Source organism: Pan troglodytes, chromosome 10 (genome assembly GCF_028858775.2).
Source record: "Pan troglodytes isolate AG18354 chromosome 10, NHGRI_mPanTro3-v2.0_pri, whole genome shotgun sequence".
Lineage (NCBI taxonomy): Eukaryota > Metazoa > Chordata > Mammalia > Primates > Hominidae > Pan > Pan troglodytes.
The window spans coordinates 67,257,407-67,281,679 of record NC_072408.2 but is presented as its reverse complement, the minus strand read 5'-3'; the positions used below and the strand labels follow the sequence as shown (position 1 = coordinate 67,281,679).

The 24,273-nt window shown below is 33.2% G+C and overlaps 1 protein-coding gene across 18 annotated transcripts in view; it reads left to right on the top strand.

Annotated features, from left to right (window-relative positions):
* The window catches only part of CCDC91 (coiled-coil domain containing 91), a 355,144-nt gene that overhangs the window by 67,743 nt on the left and 263,128 nt on the right, over positions 1-24,273 (top strand). Inside the window, exon 1 of one of the 18 annotated variants that reach the window (XM_054663383.2) lies at positions 8,705-8,812. The exons of the other annotated variants lie outside the window; for them this stretch is intronic. The gene's annotated coding sequence lies outside the window, so the exon portion shown is untranslated. Of the gene's footprint in view, positions 1-8,704; positions 8,813-24,273 lie in introns of those variants that run through there. 18 annotated transcript variants of the gene reach the window in all.

Sequence of the window (24,273 nt, the reverse complement as noted above, 5' to 3'; positions counted from 1 at the left end):
CTTTACTTCAAGGGTAGATAAGGTAGGCACATGCATATTTGTAATATGAAATAGATTTGTCATTTGGGAAGAATGATGATTTTATCATCCATTTATTTAGCAAATTCTTATTTTCATACCTGATCTGAGTCAAGTAGTAACCTGGCAGCTGGAAATATATGTATATATTTATACAGTTGATCTGTTCTCTGAAGGGTGCATATAATTTCAATAGGCAGATATGGGAGAATGAGGAAAGATTTTGAAGGGAGAAAGATAAATGGAACAAAAGTGTAAATGAGAGAAAGGTGATGGCATTGTTAGGATGCTCATTTTTATTTGAGGGCTGTGTGTTATTTCCTTTGCTGGGAATTGTCTTTATTGCTTCTCATTGCTGTTCATTCCTACCCCCTTATGATACTAACTCCTATGTTTTAAAAGTATTTCTTGCTTTAATTTTTTTTTCTGGGTCACCTTTCCAGCAAACCCTCCCATGTCTACATGCACCTATTATCTGACTTTCATGTTGGACAGCAAGTTTTGTGGGTTAGCCACTATGTCTGTTTGTCCTGTTGTTATATCTTAAATGTGGGGCATAGTATCTGGCTTATAGTTGGCTCTCAATAAGTATTTGGAGGATGAATAAAGAATACAGTGAACAAGGGAACTAGTAACTGAATGAATTAACAGATTAGCATGGCATTGGAAATGGATAGGGAGAGCTGGGATAGTAGATGATATTTATAAAATGGCTCAGGATTTTTAGTGTGCTGTCATGCATTTGTTTATTGTAAAGTAGGCAGAGCAACTATACTCTTTCCATTGTGTGGATGACAAAATGGTTTTAAAAAGTTTTATCATTTGATACACATAACTGTGTTTAGGGATGAAGTGTATTCTTTCAGATTCTGTTTCAGTTCTTTTTCAATAACTCAGGTTTTTTGAAAAGAGTTATCAGCAGGACTGTCTGGATGTGACAGTGAAGGAGGAGTTAAAATTGATTTTTGAGGTTTCAAGTCCTGGTTCTGAAAGAATGGTGTTACCATGAACAGAAATAGAGAATTTGAGACTTGGATTTGGACAGATGGAGCCTTAATGAATTAATGTTAGACATGTATGATATATTTAAGGAACCTGAAACTCAGAAGAAAGGTTAGGGCTGGAGTTCTTGGTTTAGGAGTTTTCCCATTGATAATGACACTTAAAGTTGTAGGAGATTGCTGGGAGGAAGAGTACATAGATAGAATAAGGCTGAGTAGATTAATTTGGATGTTTAAAGGTGTGGAATAGGAGGAGGTAAAAGAGATCTGAGAAGTAAGGGGATTGTGGGCTAGTGCTGCAACACAGAAATTAGAAGTAGAAAATTTCAAAGAAGCTATGGGCACTGATGCCAAAGGCATTAGAGAGGTCAATGAGATTGGAGGCTGAGAAAAAAACCATAGATGGTCATAAGTGGCTTTTGAGGAAATGATTTCAGTAGACTGGAAGTTTAAGGCAAATTGTACTTCTTTACTTTTTATGAAAGCATGAACAGAGTCTCTTTTCTTATAATAAAACTGTGGCAAAGTACTAAAAAATTGTATATTATGAGCAAATTATCTAATTCCTCTTCTCTAGGAGTGAATATTATATGTCACATCTGCACGTCTGTGTATTAGTGGGTCAAGTTCTCAAACCTTCGCGAAACTGGAATTAAAGGACAAATCATCTGGCACACACACACATGCACACACTCACACTCACACACTCTTTTTTCCCTCACTCCCTTTGAAAAATTAGATCTGAAGAATTAACTCTTTCTAGATTTTCTCAGTGACTTGCAGAAATGGAGAATAACAAACATGGCTAAGGGCTGAAGTTAAAGACATGGTGCATGTTTGCTCAGCCAAAGCTATCTTTTTCCTTTGTTAGTTGTCTTCCTCTGACTGGAGAAGTCCGCCTCTTGATTCAGGTAGCTGGAAGTTGTTTAGGTGAGTGTGATGTGAACAGCTTACGTAGCTAACAATGTAATCATTTCCACAGTAAAGACCTGAGAAGATAGGAACCCTTAAGAGATCTAAGGCAGATTCTTTTCAGTTGAAGAAAAGACTAATTTTCTCCTTTTTTCCCACCTACCTGTATCTTAGCTATCTATAATCCATATGGAAAATATTTTAAAAAGACATGATGATTAACCAAGCTTTACCACAGCTTAAAATCCAAGTAGAGCGCTAAGAAACATTTGGTTTACATTTCTAAAGTTTTTTGGGGAAAATAAAAATCTTCATTCTTGGGGTTAGGATAAAGGATTTTGTTAAGTAAAGAATGAGGTGGGTTTGGTGAGCCTAGTGATTCTACTGCTTCAGGACAGGCCAGTAGGTGGAGGAGGATTTCATAATAGCAACTGGGATAATTAATGTATTTCTTAAAGTGTCTGTATAGCCTGCAGTTCTGTCAATGGGTTGAGGTGCCTCAAGACATGCATCTTACTGTATGTTAGCATTATTTACATAGTGAACTCTTAAAATGCTAGCTTATAGGCAATGTTGATGAAATTAATGAATTGTCAGTAAGAATAAATGAAATGTGCATGCTGATGCTTTATACAAAGTATTATCTCTAGGCCTGTATCTCCTTAAGTTATGATATCTAACCTGTAAAATGTGTCTTTACACCCTTATTGTCATAGGAATTGCAGAATGTAAATACGAGATGAATGAATATGAAATTATCAAGCTCTTTTCCTAATTCCTTTACTCTCCATAAACATTTAGAAATTATTACTTTATTTTAGTGAAAGCTAGCCAAGGAGAAGAACTGCCTTTCTTTAAGCATTTTCCTCTCTGTTTCATAGCCTAACCCTCCACATTGCCTTCCATGCTATTCTGCTTGAAGCCTGTAAGCCAAACTGTGATACACATAGTGTTCCCATTGGCTGTTCCTATATTTTTGTCATTGCTCCTGATTGTATTACTTACCTCATCTTCCATCCACTTACTTGAGTCTTATTTTTCTTTCAAGAAAAAGTATGGAGCTATCACTGAATTTGTTCTGCATCTCATTAACTGCTGCTTCTTTTGAGTTTACCGTTCTTTTACTTCTGTACCAGTTGTTTGGTCCTTAGCATATGCTAATTTGTATTTTTAAAATTTGTGGTAAAACACATAAAACATAAAATTTACCATCTTAACTATTTTTAAGTGTACAGTTCAGTATTGTATATGTAAAACCGAAACTCTGTATCCAGCAAACAACTCCCCATTGCCCCCTTCCCTCAGCCTCTGGCGACTAGGATCCTATTTTCTATGAATTTGACTATTCTAGATACTTTATAAAGTAAAATCATATGGTATTTGTCATTTTGTAACTGGCTTATTTTACTTAGAGTAATGTTCTCAGGGTTCATCCATGTGGTAGCATGTATCAGAATTTCCTTCCTTTTTAAGCCTGAATAATATTCCATTGCCTATATAGACCACATTTTGTTTATCTGTTCATTTGTTTATGGACACTGGGTTGCTTCTACCTTTGACTATTGCAAATAATGCTGCTATAAACATGGGTGTCTAATTTGTATTTTTAAATATTTTATTAGTATGACTCCCATCTCTTTATGTCTATGTTAGTCTGAGATTTGGAGGGCAGTGACTGTGTTTTAAACCTGTTGAATCCTTGGTGTCTAGCATAGCACTATGCCTTTTTAATAAACAATGTGTAGTAATTATTTCTTGATGAGTAGAGCAGATTTACTTTGTTAACTCTTCTTGATTATTTTTAATTCTTTGGGGATAATTAGTCTTTCTATCATAAGTTGAAAGAAGGCAAAACCAAACTTGCCTTCAAAAATATATTAATCTCAGAAATCTTAGCTAATTACTCAAAGGCAGCTAAAAAGCTGTTTTTTTTTTTGGTGCTCAATTAACTTTCCTGGTCATTCTCAATGCAAACATATGACCTGGAAATCATGATTAACAAGAGCAGTCACAGATTTTCTGAAAGAAACAACAGCTATTTTGGTGACCTTTTCTCATCTCTTCCCTGGTCCTGCTGTATGCCAGTAGGTAACAATAGAGACTAGACTAAATTTTAGTTTAATATATTACAGGTCTAGAAGGAATAAGAGTAGTATGTAGTTCTTTTGCCTTCTTTTTTTCTAACTTACTTTTCTAAACATTTGTTTCCAAAGAAAAATCATCTCCAACTTTGCAGAGCATCTAACATAAGAAAGTTTTTGAGTTGGCTACTGATAGCACTGTATTTTATAAAAAAATTAATAATTTTTTTTGGCTAAGAAATCTCTTTTAAAAGAAATTATTCACAAGTAACTGTCTTTTATAAATGTTCATAAGGCTAGTAATGCTCTACTTTTTAGTAAACTAATAAGAGCAGAGACTTTTCAAAATGAATGGCTATCTTCTTATATATAAATATATATGTATATATGTATATATATGTGTATAAGAATATAGGCGCATATATATATATGTATGTCTGTGTGTGTGTGTGTGTGTGTGTGTGTGTATTCTGATTTCTTCCTTTTCCCCCTCCAATGTAAATTCTCTACCTGTACTGATTTGAAAGGACTGTATCATGACTTGACCTTGCAATTTCTAAGAAGTTAGTCTTAGTTTGGTATTACTACATGTATTTTATTTTATTTTCTCATTGTAGCAGACTCCAAGTTTCAGAATCCATGGAGTTTATTTAAATTAATTCTTTGGTTTGTTTGTTCATTTGTTTATTCATTCACTCACTTAGCATATATTTGAAAATTTACTGTGTTTCAGACACCAAATGCCATGTCCCGTGCACCTTATTTCATTTTCAGTGATGCCATATAAAGGCTGTCATCTAAAAGGACAGGATGTCTCATGAAATGTGTTGTTAATATTGGCAAACACTTTCATCAGGAACTTTAAGTTCAAATCTTTGATAGCAGCTATATGAAAAGAATATTATGTCAGAAAGCGTTGTCATGTTGCCATTGTGTACAATGTGGGTGGTGCTGTTTTAGAGGCAAAGAACTGTTCACTTTTTATGTTTAACTGTATAAATATAAATTGTCTAGAAGGCGAAGTGGGAGGCAAAACCTTGAATAGTGTCCTTTCTAATATGTTTCTAAGTTCCTTGTAGCACTACACAGACCACATTAGAATGCATTGACCATCAAAGGGAAAAACAAGCTATCCAGATAGATACTTTAATCCAAATTAGCTCCTTCCAAACAGCTTATATAGAGGGCAAACTAAACTGTCTGTCACAAGCTGACCCTTTAGAAGGAATAATGGGAATTGGACCAGCAGATGTTGAACCAAATAACTTAGATGTGGTTCACTTTGCATCTGGAGCTATTTGCATACAAAGCCAACAGGAAAGTTCAAACATTTTTCTCAAGACATTGGCAGAGAGAAACCTGGAAGACAGATGCCTTTTTGATTTCATGGTTCAATTTTTCCATTCTCCATTCTGTCCAGGAAAACCTAGGACAACAGATCGGTCATTTTATTAATATCCCATTACTCTCCTTACTAACCCTGTTTTTCCAGTAGAATCTGTGTTACACATCTATGAGAGCTCAGAACCTGAGTCCACAAATTTTTGTTTGAGGAAAAATTGTTTCAATATTTTTCTTCAGATTAATCTGTAGTTTGTACCTAGTAATAATGAATGTTAATCAAATTCATTTGTCTGATTTATATTTGAGGTAAAATTTGAAGGTGACTTATTACATAGTCACATATGTGCATTATGGTAGGCAGTATAGGTAATGCTTAAAAACTTTCCGTCTGTCTTTGTATTTACATTAGACATGTTTGTCAGGACATAAACCAGATTTCTGTTGAAGTCCAATAATTTTGTAGTGTCTTTACACAGATTATTTGAATAGAAATTTGTCACATATCTTCTTTTTGCTACATCTTGTATTTTCTGTTTAACTCCTAGGTTATTAACTCACCTTCTTTTACTCTGGAGCCAGTTTTTAAAAATGACGCCTAAAATGATAGCTTCTATAAAGCTGTGAATTATTACTGTACATATAAATACTAGTCTTGATGTGGGTTTTCAGTAATTTATTGCAGTTCATGTTTTTATTAATGCATATGATAGGAAGTATACAGTGATATTTGCTATGCTTCTGAAGATTAGGTTTATTATAGTGTGGATTAGAGTCAAATATCCGTGTTGTGGAGTGAGGATTTCTGTCTTTGCCTTCAGCTAACTATGTAACTTCTGTGAATCTCAATTAGCAAATCTATAAATTGAAAGACTAGATGATATCTAAATAATTCTTTGAGATTTTGAATTCTCAGTTTATTATTTTATTTTCTGGTCATAGTGTCTGTAACATGAATAGCTTTTACTAGGTGAATTATGGTGCCTGGTTTAACTGTGTGGTATAACTGACAGTACTAATCTAATAAATTACGGTGGTTCTAAAAACATAGAACACAAATATTAATGTGAAGAACTATAATTCTTAAGAGAAACCTTGTCTTTTTCGGTATCTTTTAATAATCAATTACTGTTCACATTGCTTTTTCTAACAGTATTTTATGGTACCTGCTTTATCAGTTCTATCTGAATCTGAATTTGCTTTTTAAGGACTGTGGTGTGCATTTTAGGATATTTTAGGATATATTTAGAGAAAAGTAAAATAGTTTGAAAATAGTGCTATAGGGATTTTCTGATACTGCTAAAAAATGAAGGTTTGGCAATGAGTATTTTTTCTATAATATGAAGATAGTGCTCTGACTCTTTATAATCCTAAGTTAGCGCCCCCCGCCCCACCAAAAAAAACCACTGGAAATAAAACAAAATTTAGATTCCATTTAGCTCAGAAACAGTAGGAATCATTGCCTACCATTCTTATACCAGTATATACAATTCTCATCAGCTATCCATCTTGAATTACATTTTTTGGCCTCAGAAAATATACTTTTTATTGTTTTTGAGAGACACACGTATGTACATATATATATATAGTATAAGGGTATGAAAGAAAAGGGAAATAATGCAAAAGATATACAGTGAAAAATTTTTCTTTTATCTTAGTTCTCTAGTCTCACTTCTGATGCATCTAGTTTTATAAATTCTTTTTTAACCATCCCAATATCTTCCAGGCATGTACAATTGTGTCGTGTCTATTTTTTTAAATAGAGATGACAGTGTATTATATATACATAGTAATACTCCTTGCTTTTTTTTCCACAATAATTTGGAGAACTTTCTGTAGAAGTACTTATAGATTTTCCAAATTCATTTTAGTGGTCGCATAGTACTCTTTTTTAAGGATATACTATTATTAATGTAACTAGTTATTTTCACTTCAGTTCTTGCTGTTACAAACAGACCTGTAGTGAATATTCTTGTATTTTCAGCAAAGCTATTTTAATTAGGATGATAATGTATATTGTTTCTGTGACTTGAAAGATTATTTAAAATTAACAGTTTACTTACTAATTTTACTAATATAAACATAGAACAAGACATGCTCTTTAACTCTGAACAGTGTCAAATTTTATATTTGAGGTCATATATACCTAATTAATATATATACCCAATTAATATAATATATTAATTATATTATATGTTATATATATTATTATATATAATTACATATAAATTATATTATTATATATAATTATATTATTATATATACTTATATATAATTTAATATAATTATATATAATAATATATAATAATATAATTTATGTTATATTATATTATATATAATTCTATTATATAATATATATTATATATAATTCTATTATATAATATATATTATATAATATATAATATATATTATATCATATTATATAATATATAATATAATATATTATATAATATATAATATATTATATAATATATTATATTATATATAATATAATATTATATTATATAATATATTATATTATATATAATATAATATTATATTATATAATATATTATATTATATATAATATAATATTATATTATATATTATATTATATTATATATAATATAATAGATATTATAATATTATATAATATAACATAAATTATATTATCATATATAATTATATATAATTATATTATCATACATAATTATATTATCATATATAATTATATATTATTAATATATACCCAATCTTAATTATATAATACTTAATTATATGATTAATAATTTAATTATTAATTAAAAATTAAAAATTAAAAATAATTAATAATAATAACTTTTTGAGACAGAGTCTTGCTCTGTTGCCCAGGCTGCAGTGCACTGGCACAATCTCGGCTCACTGCAACCTCTGCCTCGCAGGTTCAAGAGCTTTTCCTGCCTCAGCCTCCTGAGTAGCTGGGATTACAGGTGTGTGCCACCATGCCCAGCTAATGTTTTGTAGTTTTAGTAGAGATGGGGTTTCACCATGTCAGCCAGGATAGTCTCCATCTCCTGACCTCGTGATCTGCCCACCTCGGCTTCCCAAAGTGCTAGGATTACAGGCGTGAGCCACCGTGCCCAGCTGGATTATATTTATATAATAGAACACCATACACCTGGAAAATTAACAAACTATAGCTACATATTAACAACATGGAAGAATCTCATGACCATCTGTACTGTTCTCAGAGTACCTTTAAGAGATCAGTAGGAAGCCTTAAACTGACAGACTGTTCTATAATGTTAGATTCTATAACACCACATTTTCATAGAATCTGTGAAGTCTAGAATATCAGTCTCCCCTTTGGTTCTGGAATTCTTCTTGTTCATTAGAGTGAGGGCTCCATTATTTTGGCCACAGAGCTATATCCAGGACTGCTTCAGAGCAAGCCCCGTGTCTGAATCTTCAGAGGGTAGAAGTCATCATCCTGTTTACTCAGTAGGGATGGCATGGGGAAGGGAGGAGGGAGTAGATTTTACCTAAAATCTACTGTGGATGAATAGTGCAATATGAGACTAAGAAAAATTTTTGAATCTGACCTCAAGTGTCTGGTATGGAGGTCACAGACTAAGACTGGACCTGAATCAAACAGAATAACCTCCATCACTCACTTCCTCCCTCCCTTTACCCCTGAGATTCTTGTATTGGACTCTTGGGCCTAGCTGTAGCTGGAAACAGTAAATGCTTTTGCTGTATGAATTTTCAAGTGGCCAGACAGGGTTGAGGGACCCACAGGAACATGAGACTTACAGGACAAGTACAACCAGAGGTTCTGACAGATATGCCCTATGCACATTTGGCTTGATGTCTCTGTACTGATGCCCGTAATGAATACTGTCGTTGCTAATGTGTATTTTAAATGAACTTATACTTTGTATTTACTCAGGTTGAGTTTTCATGTACTTCCTCCCTCTTTTTAAAGGTTGGGCATTTGAGCTTCTTAAACGGTGTCTCTAATTCTTGGTGGTATTCTCTTCTGTATTTGTGGTACTTCCTCTTTGTGGCAGGCGGAGTGGGAGGGTACCATGATTTCTTGAGATTCTGGAATCTTCCAACCCCTTTTTGTGCCCATTCTCTCCTTGTGATTATCTATTCCATATCCCACCCATCAGCAATTTCTGTAGTTTCTAAGTTCATTCAAACCAGGGATCTTTTCAGTTCTCTCTACTTCCTTGGTCACTATCTCAGTCAAAAGCCACCATCATATCTTTCTTAGATGACTTAAGCACCTTTTTTTCCTGCATCCACTCTCAGTGTCTGCTCCCCCCAACCAACCCTGCCACCCATGACTCCATTATTTTAAGTGGCACCAGAGAGGGCTGGGACACAGTGAATGATCAGTAAATGTTACCTGTTTGTGACATTTGATTTTAAAGTTTAGAAATGTGTAGGATTTATGTTTTCATTTGTTGTGGATTCCTGAATATCAATAAAACATGATTTGATTATAGTTTTGGAGGTTGTAATTTTGACTTATGATATTCCTCTGAATATTTTGTTGTAATTCCTGTGTTGGGCACTAAAGATTTGTACCTGTTATTAGGAATCTCCTGAATAAATTTTACAAACTAATTGCAGTTATAAAATCCTCCATGATTTGGGTATTGCTGTTGTGCCTAATCAAAGTTTTTTTTAGTCCCAATTCTGATTTTTGTATTAATTTACATGATTATATTGGCTTGCAGCTAGTATGCATTAATTTTTTTCCTTATTAAAGCATTGCTGAGGTGATAATCATTTTTAATAATGATTTAATTAATAAAAATTTTTAATAATGATTTAATAATTTCATTAATAATGAAAATTTCCTACATTTACATTAAAACGGAAAATCTTCTAGATTTGTTTTTTTTGGAGTGACTGTGTTAAAGGCTAGTTTTATTGTGGACCTCCTCACATAGATTGTTTTAGTTAATGGACCTTCCCAAGTAATTTTAGAATAAATCACAGAGACTGCCTAAAGTACTTAGAACACAAAGATGTTTAGAGATATACTTTAGAACTGTGAATCAATAGGTTACTTAAACTTAATCCTATAGAAAGTTTGCTAAAGATATGAAGAGTTTGATCATTTTGTATCTGTCAAGTCTGAGGTCATAGAAAAGTGGATAAAAGGTGATTTAGCTGGTTTGGAGGAAACTTTAATTCAATGTGGCTGACAAGACAGCGTTGACAAAATACTGTAATCAAATATTACACACAATTTGATTATTAAGAAATGCTTTAGTTATGTAAATCAACTGTTACTTTCCTTCATCCATCTCTTAAAAATTTACGAACACAATGTTAATTTTATTTCAAGGAAACATTTGCTGATAGAATTGTACATTAAATGTGCGAATAAACATTTACTCAACTCATCAATCCATTAGGTTCCTAAAGGAGCAACCTTAAAGTAATTTCAACCCTTGGTCTTATAATCTAAACACAAGTATTTTGCGTCGATGGAATATGTTTGATTAAATTTGTGAAATTTACTTCTCCTGATTTTTTAAAAGACAAACTAGATTCTCATTGGTTATGATCCTGCTTGATGTTAGGAGGTAAGACTGTTTACGTTCAACCTTCTATTGTTTGATTTCTCCCCCATTCAACAAATTATTGTATATCAACACAGGTGAGACAATGGGGAACAAACAAGACAAACAAGATGTTTGCCTTCCTGGCTTTTGCAAACTAGTAAGGTACACAGAAATTAAATAATTATTCAGATTCTTACTTAATTATGACTAGGATACACTTTTAAGGGGAGATATGGAGTGCAAGCATAGCGTGTAATAAAGGGATAGAGAGAGTGAGGTAGGTACTGCATTATAGCTAGGAAGAATATCAGATACAGGCAGTGTTTGAGTCCAACTCAGGATTAGCAAGGCAAACGCCTATGATGTTAAGGGAGGCAGGGCTTACAAAAAGCTTTACAGCAGAGACAGAGGGAAACAGAGAGCATGTTTTCAAGTGTTAACTTTTGGCAATGTAGATACACTGTCAATTTTATATTTGTTTTCTGATTAATTTCTCTTTTATGATCATTATTTTCTATTGTCTATTTTATTGTTTATTATATTTTTCCTAATTTTGTAAATTTTATGCTTATCTTACTACTTTTAACCTTTCTTTTCAGACAGAAGTATCCCAGGCTATAATTTTCCCTCTGATTACTGCTTTAACTGTATCTTGCCAATTTTATTTTTAAATTACAATTTTCAGATGAAGTGATACTTGAATTTTTTAAAAAGTATTTCGTAATTTCCAAGTATGGGGCTTTTCCAGTTGTTTTTATTGTTATTGTTTTCTAATTTGATTGCTTTTTATTGTTATTGTTTTCTAATTTGATTGCTTTTTGGCCAAAGAAAGTTATTAGTTTGGAAGTTATGTACTCTGCTTCTTTTCTTTCGGTAGTATCCCTGGAAATTTTCATAAGCATTCTTAACTCACTAAAACCTGAAACTAATTAGTATCTTTAGCCTCCTCTTGAAAAATACAAAGAATGTGGAACATTTGAAATCTATTAATTTATTCTTTTGTTATTATGCTATCGTGTAGCATTTTAAATGTGTATATATATAAGTATTGTATATGCATATGAAATACATACTCAATACATAATATATGCTATATATTATATATAAATATAGATATTATATATATAACTCCACAAGACATTATTATTAGCAGTATTATGCTTGTTTGGAAATACTTATTCTTGTTAGATAGATTCCTCTAGCTTTTAAATTGACAGTTATTTCTTTGCTCTGCACAACGTAGATATTACTCCACCATCTTCTGATTTCCGTAATTGTTTTGGGAAGTTAGTTGATTCCATTAGTTGTTGTTCCATTGAAGATAATTGCTCTTTTCTTTCTGGATCACTTTATGACTTAACACTATGTAATTGTTCTGTAGTTTTACTGTGATATACTACGTAAAGATACCTTATTTTCTTTGATTAGAATTTTTTGGGCTTCTGAATGTATGGATTGAATCTTTAGATTTAAGAAGCCCAAAAAGCTCAACAAATTAATTATGGGAAGTTTTATTACTTCTGAAAATTCTTGGCCGTTGTTTTTACCAATGTTGTTGTTGCTCCATTTTCTTTCTCCTTCTGGAACTCTAGTTAGTGTTAGTAAAGTCGCTTTTTTTTTTTTTGAAAAAAAATTAAAAAAACTCTCTCTACTATGTCCATTAACCTCTTTTTCACGTTTTGGCTGTTCTGCCATCTGAGTAATTTCAGATATGGCTTTTATTTCACTACTTCTTTATTGTCTAAGGTGATGTAAATCTGTCCATTGAATTTATAATTTCAATTTTCTTTCTTTCCTTCCTCCTTCTCTCTTTATTCATATATTCTGCTATTTGATGCCGTAATGTTCTCAAAAGTGAAAAACTATTCATGTGAAAAGGAAGCATATGGGGATCTTATGTGCTAGATTCTGATATTAGTGTGTTTCTACTGCTAAGACATTTGTACCTTTAATGCACTTTAGAGTATTGTATCATTATTGTAATATATGCTTATGGCCTAATTAGAAATGATGTCAACTGTGCTTGTATAAAAATTCTTTTTTTTTAAATTCTACTTTAAGTTTTAGAGTACGTGTGCACAATGTGCAGGTTAGTTACATATGTATACATGTGCCATGTTGGTGTGCTGTACCCAGTAACTCGTCATTTAACATTAGGTATATCTCCAAATGCTATCCCTTCCCCCTCCCCCCACCCCACAACAGGCCCCTGTGTGTGATGTTCCCCTCCCTGTGCCCATGTGTTCTCATTGTTCAGTTCCCACCTATGAGTGAGAACATGCGGTGTTTGGTTTTTTGTCCTTCCGATAGTTTGCTGAGAATGATGGTTTCCAGCTTCATCCATGTCCCTACAAAGGACATGAACCCATCCTTTTTTATGGCTGCATAGTATTCCATGGTGTATATGTGCCACATTTTCTTAATCCAGTCTATCATTGCTGGACATTTGGGTTGGTTCCAAGTCTTTGCTATTGTGAATAGTGCCGCAACAAACATACGTGTGCACATGTCTTTATAGCAGCATGATTTATAATCCTTTGGGTATATACCCAGTAATGGGATTGCTGGGTCAAATGGTATTTCTGGTTCTAGATCCCTGAGGAATTGCCACACTGACTTCCACAATGGTTGAACTAGTTTACAGTCCCACTAACAGTGTAAAAGTGTTCCTATTTCTCCACATCCTCTCCGGCACCTGTTGTTTCCTGACTTTTTAATGATTGCCATTCTAACTGGTGTGAGATGGTATCTCATTGTGGTTTTGATTTGCATTTCTCTGATGGCCAGTGATGGTGAGCATTTTTTCATGTGTTTTTTGGCTGCATAAATGTCTTCTTTTGAGAAGTGTCTGTTCATATCCTTCGCCCACTTGTTGATGGGGTTGTTTGTTTTTTTCTTGTAAATTTGTTGGAGTTCATTGTAGATTCTGGATATTAGCCCTTTGTCAGATGAGTAGATTGCAAAAATTTTCTCCCATTCTGTAGGTTGCCTGTTCACTCTGATGGTAGTTTCTTTTGCTGTGCAGAAGCTCTTTAGTTTAATTAGATCCCATTTGTCAATTTTGGCTTTTGTTGCCATTGCTTTCGGTGTTTTTGACATGAAGTCCTTGCCCAGGCCTATGTCCTGAAGGGTATTGCCTAGGTTTTCTTCTAGGGTTTTTATGGTTTTAGGTCTAACATTTAAGTCTTTAATCTATCTTGAATTAATTTTTGTATAAGGTGTAAGGAAGGGATCCAGTTTCAGCTTTCTGCATATGGCTAGCTGGTTTTCCCGGCACCATTTATTAAACAGGGAATCGTTTCCCCATTTCTTCTTTTTCTCAGGTTTGTCAAAGATCGGATAGTTGTAGATATGCAGCATTATTTCTGAGGGCTCTGTTCTGTTCCATTGGTCTATGTCTCTGTTTTGGTACCAGTACCATGCTGTTTTGGTTACTGTAGCCTTGGAGTGTAGTTTGAAGTCAGGTAGCATGATGCCTCCAGCTTTGTTCTTTAGGCTTAGGATTGACTTGGTGATGCGGGCTCTTTTTTGGTTCCATATGAACTTTAAAGTAGTTTTTTCCAGTTCTGTGAAGAAAGTCATTGGTACCTTGATGGGGATGGCATTGAATCTATAAATTACCTTGGGCAGTATGGCCATTTTCACGATATTGACTCTTCCTACTCATGAACATGGAATGTTCTTCCATTTGTTTGTATCCTGTTTTATTTCATTAAGCAGTGGTTTGTAGCTCTCCTTGAAGAGGTCCTTCACGTCCCTTGTACGTTGGATTCCTGGGTATTTTATTCTCTTTGAAGCAATTGTGAATGGGAGTTCAGTCATGATTTGGCTCTCTGTTTGTCTGTTATTGGTGTATAAGAATGCATGTGATTTTTGTACATTGATTTTGTATCCTGAGACTTTGCTGAGGTTGCCTATCAGCTTAGGAGATTTTGGGCTGAGACGATGGAGTTTTGTAGGTATACAATCATGTCATCTGCAAACAGGGACAATTTGACTTCCCCTTTTCCTAATTGAATACGCTTTATTTCCTTCTCCTGCCTGATTGCCCTGGCCAGAACTTCCAACACTATGTTGAATAGGAGTGGTGAGAGAGGGCATCCCCTTTGAAACTAACGAGAACAAAGACACGACATACCAGAATCTGTGGGACACATTCAAAGCAGTGTGTAGAGGGAAATTTATAGCACTAAATGCCCACGAGAGAAAACAGGAAAGATCTAAAATTGACACCCTAACATCACAATTAAAAGATCTAGAGAAGCAAGAGCAAACACATTCAAAAGCTAGCAGAAGGCAAGAAATAACTAAGATCAGAGCAGAATTGAAGGAGATAGAGACACAGAAAACCCTTCAAAAAATCAATGAATCCAGGAGCTGGTTTTTTGAAAAGATCAACAAAATTGATAGACCTCTAGCAAGACTAATAAAGAAGAAAAGAGAGAAGAATCAAATAGATGCAATAAAAAATGATAAAGGGGATATCACCACCCATCCCACAGAAATAGAAACTACCATCAGAGAATACTATAAAACACCTCTATGCAAATAAACTAGAAAATCTAGAAGAAATGGATAAATTCCTCGACACATGCACCCTCCCAAGACTAAACCAGGAAGAAGTTGAATCTCTGAATAGACCAATAACAGGCTCTGAAATTGAGGCAGTAATTAATAGCTTACCAACCAAAAAAAGTCCAGGACCAGATGGATTCACAGCCGAATTCTACCAGAGGTACAAGGAGGGGCTGATACCATTCCTTCTGAAACTATTCCAATCAATAGAAAAAGAGGGAATCCTCCCTAACTCATTATATGAGGCCAGCATCATCCTGATACCAAAGTCTGGCAGAGACACAACAAAAAAAGAGAATTTTAGACCAATATCCCTGATGAACACCGATGCAAAAATCCTCAAGAAAATACTGGCAAACCAAGTCCAGCAGCACACCAAAAAGCTTATCCACCATGATCAAGTGGGCTTCATCCCTGGGATGCAAGGCTGTTTCAACATATGCAAATCAATAAACGTAATCCAGCATATAAACAGAACCAAAAACAAAAACCACATGATTATCTCAATAGATGCCCAAAAGGCCTTTGACAAAATTCAACAACCCTTCATGCGAAAAACTCTCAATAAATTAGGTATTGATGGGACGTATCTCAAAATAATAAGAGCTATCTATGACAAACCCACAGCCAATATCATACTGAATGGACAAAAACTGGAAGCATTCCCTTTGAAAACTGGCACAAGACAGGGATGCCCTCTCTCACCACTCCAAAAAATTCTTTTTTTCTTAGATCCATGACCTATGTAAGTAATTTATGAATTTATATTCCTTGATTATTTTTAAAGACATTTGGCATCTTTATGTAATTGAATATTGTATGTATGTATGTTTGTGTGTGTATATTTAATCATGTAATATATATGATTTTCAGAATTTTTGAGTTATGTTTCTTTAAAAAGAAAGGGAATTATTATTGGTAATGATAGTACTGTTGAATAAACCTGATGTCATTTTGGATTCACTGGGTGTAAACCAAAGAGATATATTTGTTTTCTAGAATCTCCTACAGTAAAGTGAAATAAACAGGCAATCATACTTCACAAGTGCATGAGGAAAATAACTATTTTCTTTCTCTTAATGGGAAGGGTATAAATTATATGAATGGTGGAAAATGTTTCACATTTTCCTATTTCTATCATATACAGTGTGCAGTTCCCTGTGTAACTCATAAATTGATAAAGATCTTGGCTGAGGGGTAGATTGTAATATTTGCCTTATTCAGATTGCTGAGTACTGTTAGGTTCTTGAGTCTGAACCAGCCTTTCAAGGTCTTGGGGCAAATGATTTTTTTCATTTTCATAAAAGGACAGTGATTTTTTTATGTTTGAGAGTATAGAAATTTAACCGGTCAAATTTACTTTGGAAAAACTGTTTATTGTTTTGCCCATTGTGAATATTAGTTAAGATTTTTGTAAGCTAACAAAAAAATCGAATGTTACAGAATCTGTGCTATAATCCCTGTGTTCATCTGTTGAAAATTATATGTATATTTTTAAAGGTTTATATACAGTTATGTGTGTAATTTAGAGAAATTTCAGCTGTTTGTATTAGGTATTAAATTTTTAATTATGTTTTGCTTACCTGCTAAGACTTACGGGAAATGAAATTTCAGAGATATGGTATCAGTTTTCCTAAAGGCTAATTGAAGCCATATTTCATAAGCTTATAACTTACAGTGATATATTTACAAGTTTGGTAAGTAATGTTAAATATTTCTCTGTAAGATCACGCAGAGTAGACGTTAAAATTAACAAATGTCTGAGAACTGAAAAAGCCTGGGTTCAAATATATTTTTATAACAATAACCCCAAAACTGACCTTCTTCATAGTATTGAACATTTTAGAGATTTATAAATGACATTGTCACAAAGGGAATTTCTAATACTCATCATGAATTCTATAGGTACTACCTCAATTAAATTACAGTTTGGGTTTTTTCTTTGATGAGGATAATAAATTTTTGGTATGTCAGATGTTCTTTATTTTAAAATTATATTGACTTTTAGCTAATTCAGTTATTTAACTTTTAGCAAAAACTGAATACAACTGCATTTGGTAAGTACCATTATAGGTTGAACATCCCAAATCCAAAAATCCAAACTGTGAAATGCTCCAAAATCCAAAACTTACATGATGCTGAAAGCAAATGCTTATTAGAGAATTTTGGATTTGGGACTGTCAAATTTGGGATGGTAAATATTCTGAAATCTGAATACTTCTGGTCTCAAGCATTTTGAGTAAGGAGTACTCAACCTGTAGTCAATTTTTTTCTATTTCTTGCATCAACCCTCCTCCTTTTTTTCACTTTGATCAAGTAGGTCAGATTTAACATCTCATCTGGGCTATTATAATACTAATTTAACTGGTTTCTTTGCCTTGTAATTCATTCTATACATGGTTTCCAAAATAATTTTTATATAGTCATCTTTACATAGTAGTTAGTTTAGAACTACCCTAAGTTCTTTTGTCTCTCTTTCAAGGGCCTTTGTGATCTGGTAGTAGCCAGACTGTAGACTTTTCATTCACTGTTATCCTTGTCATACTAGTGGCCCAGTAAAACTGAAAATTACTTTGTACCTCCCGGCACATATTTGCAATTTGTTCCTACTTCTGTTTCTTTGTTCTGGTTGTGCTATTCAGCTAAAACATTTTCTCCATCTCTGCATGTTCAGATCACACTCTTCCTTCATAGCCCAGTTTAAATGGCTCTTTCTATACTGAGCTTTTCTGTCAGTCCTCTAGCCTGCCTAATCCCAAATTTTGAAGTGACTGTTCTTTTTCGTTAATTACTGTTTAGTTTCGTCTGTGGCATTTTATACTGTTAGCTAGTCTCTTTTTCATTGTCAGTCATGACACTGCATACCCCTGGTTCTTTCCTACTATTCTGATCTTCCCTTTTGACTTCTTTACTTATCTTCTCTCTCCCTTCCTCTTAACAATTGTTTTTAGGGTTTTGTCCTTGATCCTTTTATATTTTCACTTCGATGAAATCTTTTAATTGAAGATATCCAGATTTATGCCATCATTCTTGACCCTTCTTTGGAGCCTTCCTGCCTTGATCAATATGTAACTTAAAGTCAGCATCTCTAAAACATATCTCCCCTTTTACTGTTCCACCCTTGAACTATTATTTCTTTTCGCACTTAATAAAATCACTGTTCATCTAGGAGCATAAGCCAGATAACTACCTGTATAAGTCTTTCTCAAGTCTTTTTGTTTATTCAGTATAGTTAGGACTGGAGTGTCTGTAATCATCATGTTCCTTTTGAACTCTTTACTTTTCAATTATATTGAAGTACTTGCTGTTCCCTAAACGCATCCTGTGGTTTCGTGACTCTGTAGCTTTTAATATGCTGTTCTCTTTGCCTGGAAAGTCCTAGTAAGAATTATACAGACTTGGATATGAATCCTGGCTTCACCATTAACAGCTATGTAACCTTGGTCAACTTAATTAGCCTTTCAAGTACCTGTTTCTTTATTTGTAAAATGGTAATAATATATACTTTAAAAAAGTATTGTGAAAATCAAGTGTGAATATGCACATATACATGCATACATATTATATAACTTATATACAGGTATATTAATATATACAATAGTTAATTATGTATATATGATTAAAATGATAATATATACTATTAAAGATTAAATGTGTATATATGCTTGATATGGTGCTGTTTAAATACTCATTTTCCTCTTTTTCTTACCTTTCCTCTCTTGCAAGCTCTGTGTCATATATTAAGCTTACCTTAGGATCATTAGTTTTGTGAAGTCTTTTTTTTTAAAATATGATGTAATCCTTTTCTTCACTGTACTTGTATTTTAATCTTCCAAATCTTTTATGTGATATAAAAGTTTGTCTCTGTATCTTTTCTAGAATGTGAGCTTTAGGATTGGGAAACTGTCTTGTTTATATTTGTATCCTCTTTAATAAAACTTTGAAATAGCATCTTATGAGACCCCTCAGGTTAAGTACAGAAGTCATGCACGTATAAGTATATAGACTTTCCTAGGAGAGAAGTTCATAACTTCTTTTAGATTCTCAGAGCAATCTATTCTTAAGGTGAAGACTCACTGGCCTAGATTTTGATGCACAAAACAAATATTCCACTGAACTAAACCATGCATTTCCTGACCCTGGGAAGGGAGGCACCAGCTCCTTTCTGGTTCTGAATCACTTTGGTGGGAGAGTAAATGGAAAGCTGCTGATCCCACTCCTCACTTCCCTGACTCAACTTTTGGTCCTCCAGCTCTTTCAATTATGATTTTGTAATTAGAAATTTCCCTATATTAAATCTTTCCACTTGAAATTTCTAGGGTAGTTTGTCTATTCCACTGAACCCTTTTTTTTTGTACTAGCACATTATAAGTTTTGGTTGAATTAATAGAATATTACATGAAAAAATGCTAGAAACTTTATTTTTCTTTCTGTAAAGCATATTCTCATGGTGCTGGACAGATTAAAAAACAATATATTTTCTTTGTAATATCTCTGTGTATATATATGATGCAGTGTTCATACATTTTTGTTTATGCAGTCAGGTGTGGTCTAAAATATGATAACATCATATCTACTATTTTAGATATAGCTCATATTTATCTGCCTCCTTCATTTGAGTAGTTGAGAATATAAACAGAGGAAATGGAATTAAATCTCCAAATGTATTTGATTCTTTTTAAAAATTTGTCTCAAAGGCACTCTGATATGAGCAGAGTGTCACCTTTTAAAAAGTCAGTGTACAGACTAGAACAGAAAGTACACAATTCTTTTCTCCTATATTTGATCTATTTAAACTAGCAGTCATGCTTGTATTTTGATAATACTATAAGATTTTAGTAGAACTTTTTAATAATCTTATACAGTTGAATAAATCTTTTATGTTTTATATGTGAAGAGAAAAATTTTTTTTTGTATATTACTTTCAAATTCTTCTACTCTTGTAACTATTTCTTATAGGTCTTTCACTTTTTTTTCCTGTATACATCTCTGATGTTTGGATTTACCATCTGAATATGTGTTTTATGGTTTAATTCAGTCTGAAATACTGCATTTACAACATGACACTAGCTGTAAAAACATTCTGTCTATGAGGTAATAACTGATCTTACTGTAGTTGTCATTTCTGTTGAATGAGTAATATATAATATAGAATTCTTTTTATAGTCTATATGTCTATAATGGTGATGGATTAGATCTTGGATTAGAAGAACATATAGGTAAATGATTTGTATGCCTTTGTAAATACCCTTCTATTAAAGATAATTGCTAATTAATGATTAGTGAGTTACTAAACCTTTTATTGAGATATACTGTGCAGCCTAATGCAGTGGCTCATACTTGTAATCTCAGCACTTTGGGAGGCTGAGGCAAGAAGATCACTTGGGGCCAGGAGCTCAAGACCAACTGGTGCAACATAGTGAGACCGCGTTTCTTTAAAAAAAAAAAAAAAGCCAGGTATGGTGGCATGCATCTGTAGTCCCAGCTACTTTTAAGTCTGAGGTGAGATGATCACTTGAGCTCAGGAGTTGGAGACTGCAGTCAGCCATGATTGTACCATTTTATTCTGTCTTTGGTGACAGAATGAGATTCTGTCTAAAAAAAAAATAAATAAATAAAAAGATATCCTATGCAATATGGCTTTCTGTTTCAGACTTGTACTGTCCATTTTTTTCCATCTCTGTATGTCTTCATTTATCAATTACTTTTTCTAGAAAGTGTTTGAAGCATTGATATGTGTTTTGGCAATAGTCTATTTGGTCTTAATGCTATTTAGTCTTAATAAATTTGGAAGTTTTTATTCATTAAGCAATTTTAGGAAAGATTTCAGTATCATTGTTGTATGGACATGGTATTTGTATCAGTCATGGTTCAACCAGAGAAGCAGACCCAGTAGGAGATATATGTTATAAATAGTTAGCTTACATGAGTGTGGAGCTGACTAGACAAGTCTGAAATTCATAGGCTGTTCCATCAGGAAGGGCGGATTAGAACCCATAGGCACAGGTTGAAACTGCAGTCCACACACAGAATTTCTCCTTTACTAGGGAAGTCTCAACTCTGCTTTTAAGACCCTTCAAATGATTGAATCAGGCCATAATTATCTAGGGTAATCTCTTACTTAAAGTAAACTTATTATGGACTTTAATCACATACAAAATACCTTCACAGCAACATCTAGATTAGTGTTTCATTACTAGCTTATCCAAGTTGACATTTCAAAAGGCTATCACAGTATTCTTATTTTCTTTTGTGTATGTGTATGTTTCTCTGAATCTATTTAAGTATAGGTTTTGCTATAATAATTATTATTTTTCCTTAGTCTGCCATTAGCAACAGTGTTGTTAGAGTAGTGTATAGAAAGTAGCTGACATAATTAAAAGGGAATGATTTTAACCCAGTCTTTTGATCTTGTTTCTGTTTTTGCAGTTTTGTAAGTTTTCAGAAACTTGCTGACCATTGTTGCTGAAAGGACATACTTTTTTGGTTTGACTTATCCCATAGTACCTTGGATTTAATGTTAACAGTGCGAAAATCTGTTTGAATATTTCTCCTATTTCTCTTATCTGTGCATGTATAGAAAAGACTTGTAAACTGTTGAATTGAAATATTGATTGAAAAGATATTTTAAAAGATAAAGGAGCCTTCTGAATATCATAACTTAAAGGTAGAAATGTACATATATCTCAGGTAAAAGACAAAAAGGATAACTAAAAGAATGAAAATGAACTTTACTCAGAATATTTACAATGAATAAAATACAGCCTCACGTACTACCGTTAAGTTGGTAATGCGTTTTATTTTTCTTACCTTCGATAATTTCCACCATCCTACCAATACAAAACATTTTTTTACTCCAAGTTAAATCTAATTAAGATGATTTAAGGAGCATTGGGGGATAATGATGCTATTTATTATAGAAGCTGACTACTGTGTGTGCTTTTGCATACCCACAGCTTAGCTACCACTTATAAGTGAGAACATGTAGTATTTGTTCTTTTGTTCCTGACTTACTTCACTTAGATAATGGCCTCCAGTTCCATCCAAGTTGTTGCAAAAGACAATATTTCATTCTTTTATATGGCTGAGTGGTATTCCATGGTGTATATATACCACATTTTCTTTATGCACTTGTTGGTTGATAGGCACTTAGATTGATTCTTTATCTTTGCATTTGTGAATTGTGCTGTGATAAACATACACCTGCAGATGTCTTTTTGATATAATGATTCCTTTTCATTTGGGTAGATATCCTCTAGTGTGATTGCTGGATCAAATGGTAGCTCTACTTTTAGTTCCTTGAGAAAGCTCCATACTATTTTCATAAAGGTAGTTTAATGGGGTTCAATTTATTTATTTTTGTTTTTACCGCATTTGCATTTGGGATCTTAGTCATAAATTCTCTGCCTAGGCCAATGTCCAGAAGCATTTTTCTTAGGTTTTCTCCTAGAATTTTTATGGTTTCAGGTCTTAGATTTAAGTCTTTAATACATCTTGGGTTAGTTTTTACATATGGTGAGAGATAGCGATCCCGTTTTATTCTTCTACATGTGGTTATCCAATTTTCCCAGTACTATTTATTTAATAGTATGGTGTCCTTTCCCAAATTTATATTTTTATCTGCTTTGTTAAAGATCAGTTGGTTGTAGGTATTTGGCTGTATTTCTAGGTTCTCCATTCTGTTCTATTGGCCTATGTGTCTACTTTTGTACCAGTTCCATGCTGTTTTGGTTACTATAGCCTTGTAGTATAATTTGAAGTCAGGTAATGTGATACCTTCAGATTTTTCCCTTTTGCTTAGGATTTGTTTCTTTGAGCTTTTTTTTTGGTCCCATATGAATTTTAGGATTTTTTTTTTTTTTAGTTCTGTGAAAAATGATGTTGGTATTTTGATAGGAATTGCATTGTATCTGTAGATTGCTTTGGGGAGCTTGGTCATTTTCATAATATTGATTCTTCCTATCCATGAACATGGTATGTTTTTCCATTTGCTTGTATCATCTATGATTTCTTTCATCAGTCTTTTGTTGTTCCTGTGTAGATGTTTCATTTCCTTGGTTAAGTATATTCTTAGGTATTTTATTTATTTTGCAGCTGTTGTAAATGGGATTGAGTTCTTGATTTGATTCTTAGCTTGGTCATTATTGGTGTATAGCAGTGGCACATTTTTTTGTTTAATGAAAGTTAATGGTTGTGTAAAGGTTGAGTATCCCTTACCCAAAATGCTTGAGACTGGAAGTTTTGCAGATGATAAGAGTTTTTCGGATTTTGGAATATTTGCATATATATAGTATTTCTTGGGGATGAGACCCAAGTGTAAACATGAAATTTATGTTTTATGTATAGCTTATACATATAGCCTGAATGTAATTTTATACAATATTTTAAAGATTTTTAAAATATGAAATGAAATTTTGACTGCAACCTGTCACATGGGATCAAGTGCAGAATTTTCCATTTATGGTATCATGTGGATGCTCAAAAAGTGTCAAATTTTGGATTATTTTAGATTTCAGGGTTTTGGATTAGGGATGCACAATCTGTGTTAGTAATGAATTTAGTGGGGGTATGTTTGTCTCTGCCAGGCATGCTATTATTTTTCAGCAGTGAGTGTGTTTGACATGGTCTGGTTCTTCTGAAATCAGATTTCTCTTGTAGCATATTTAACAGGAATTTCTAAAGTGTTTCTTATATAAGGATAGCACTCTTTCTAATTGTAAACATTCGTGATACAGCCTTTCTTCTTCTTTTTTTTTTATATTGAGTAGGTTTTTTTCCATTGGAGTATTGGAAAGAAGGAGT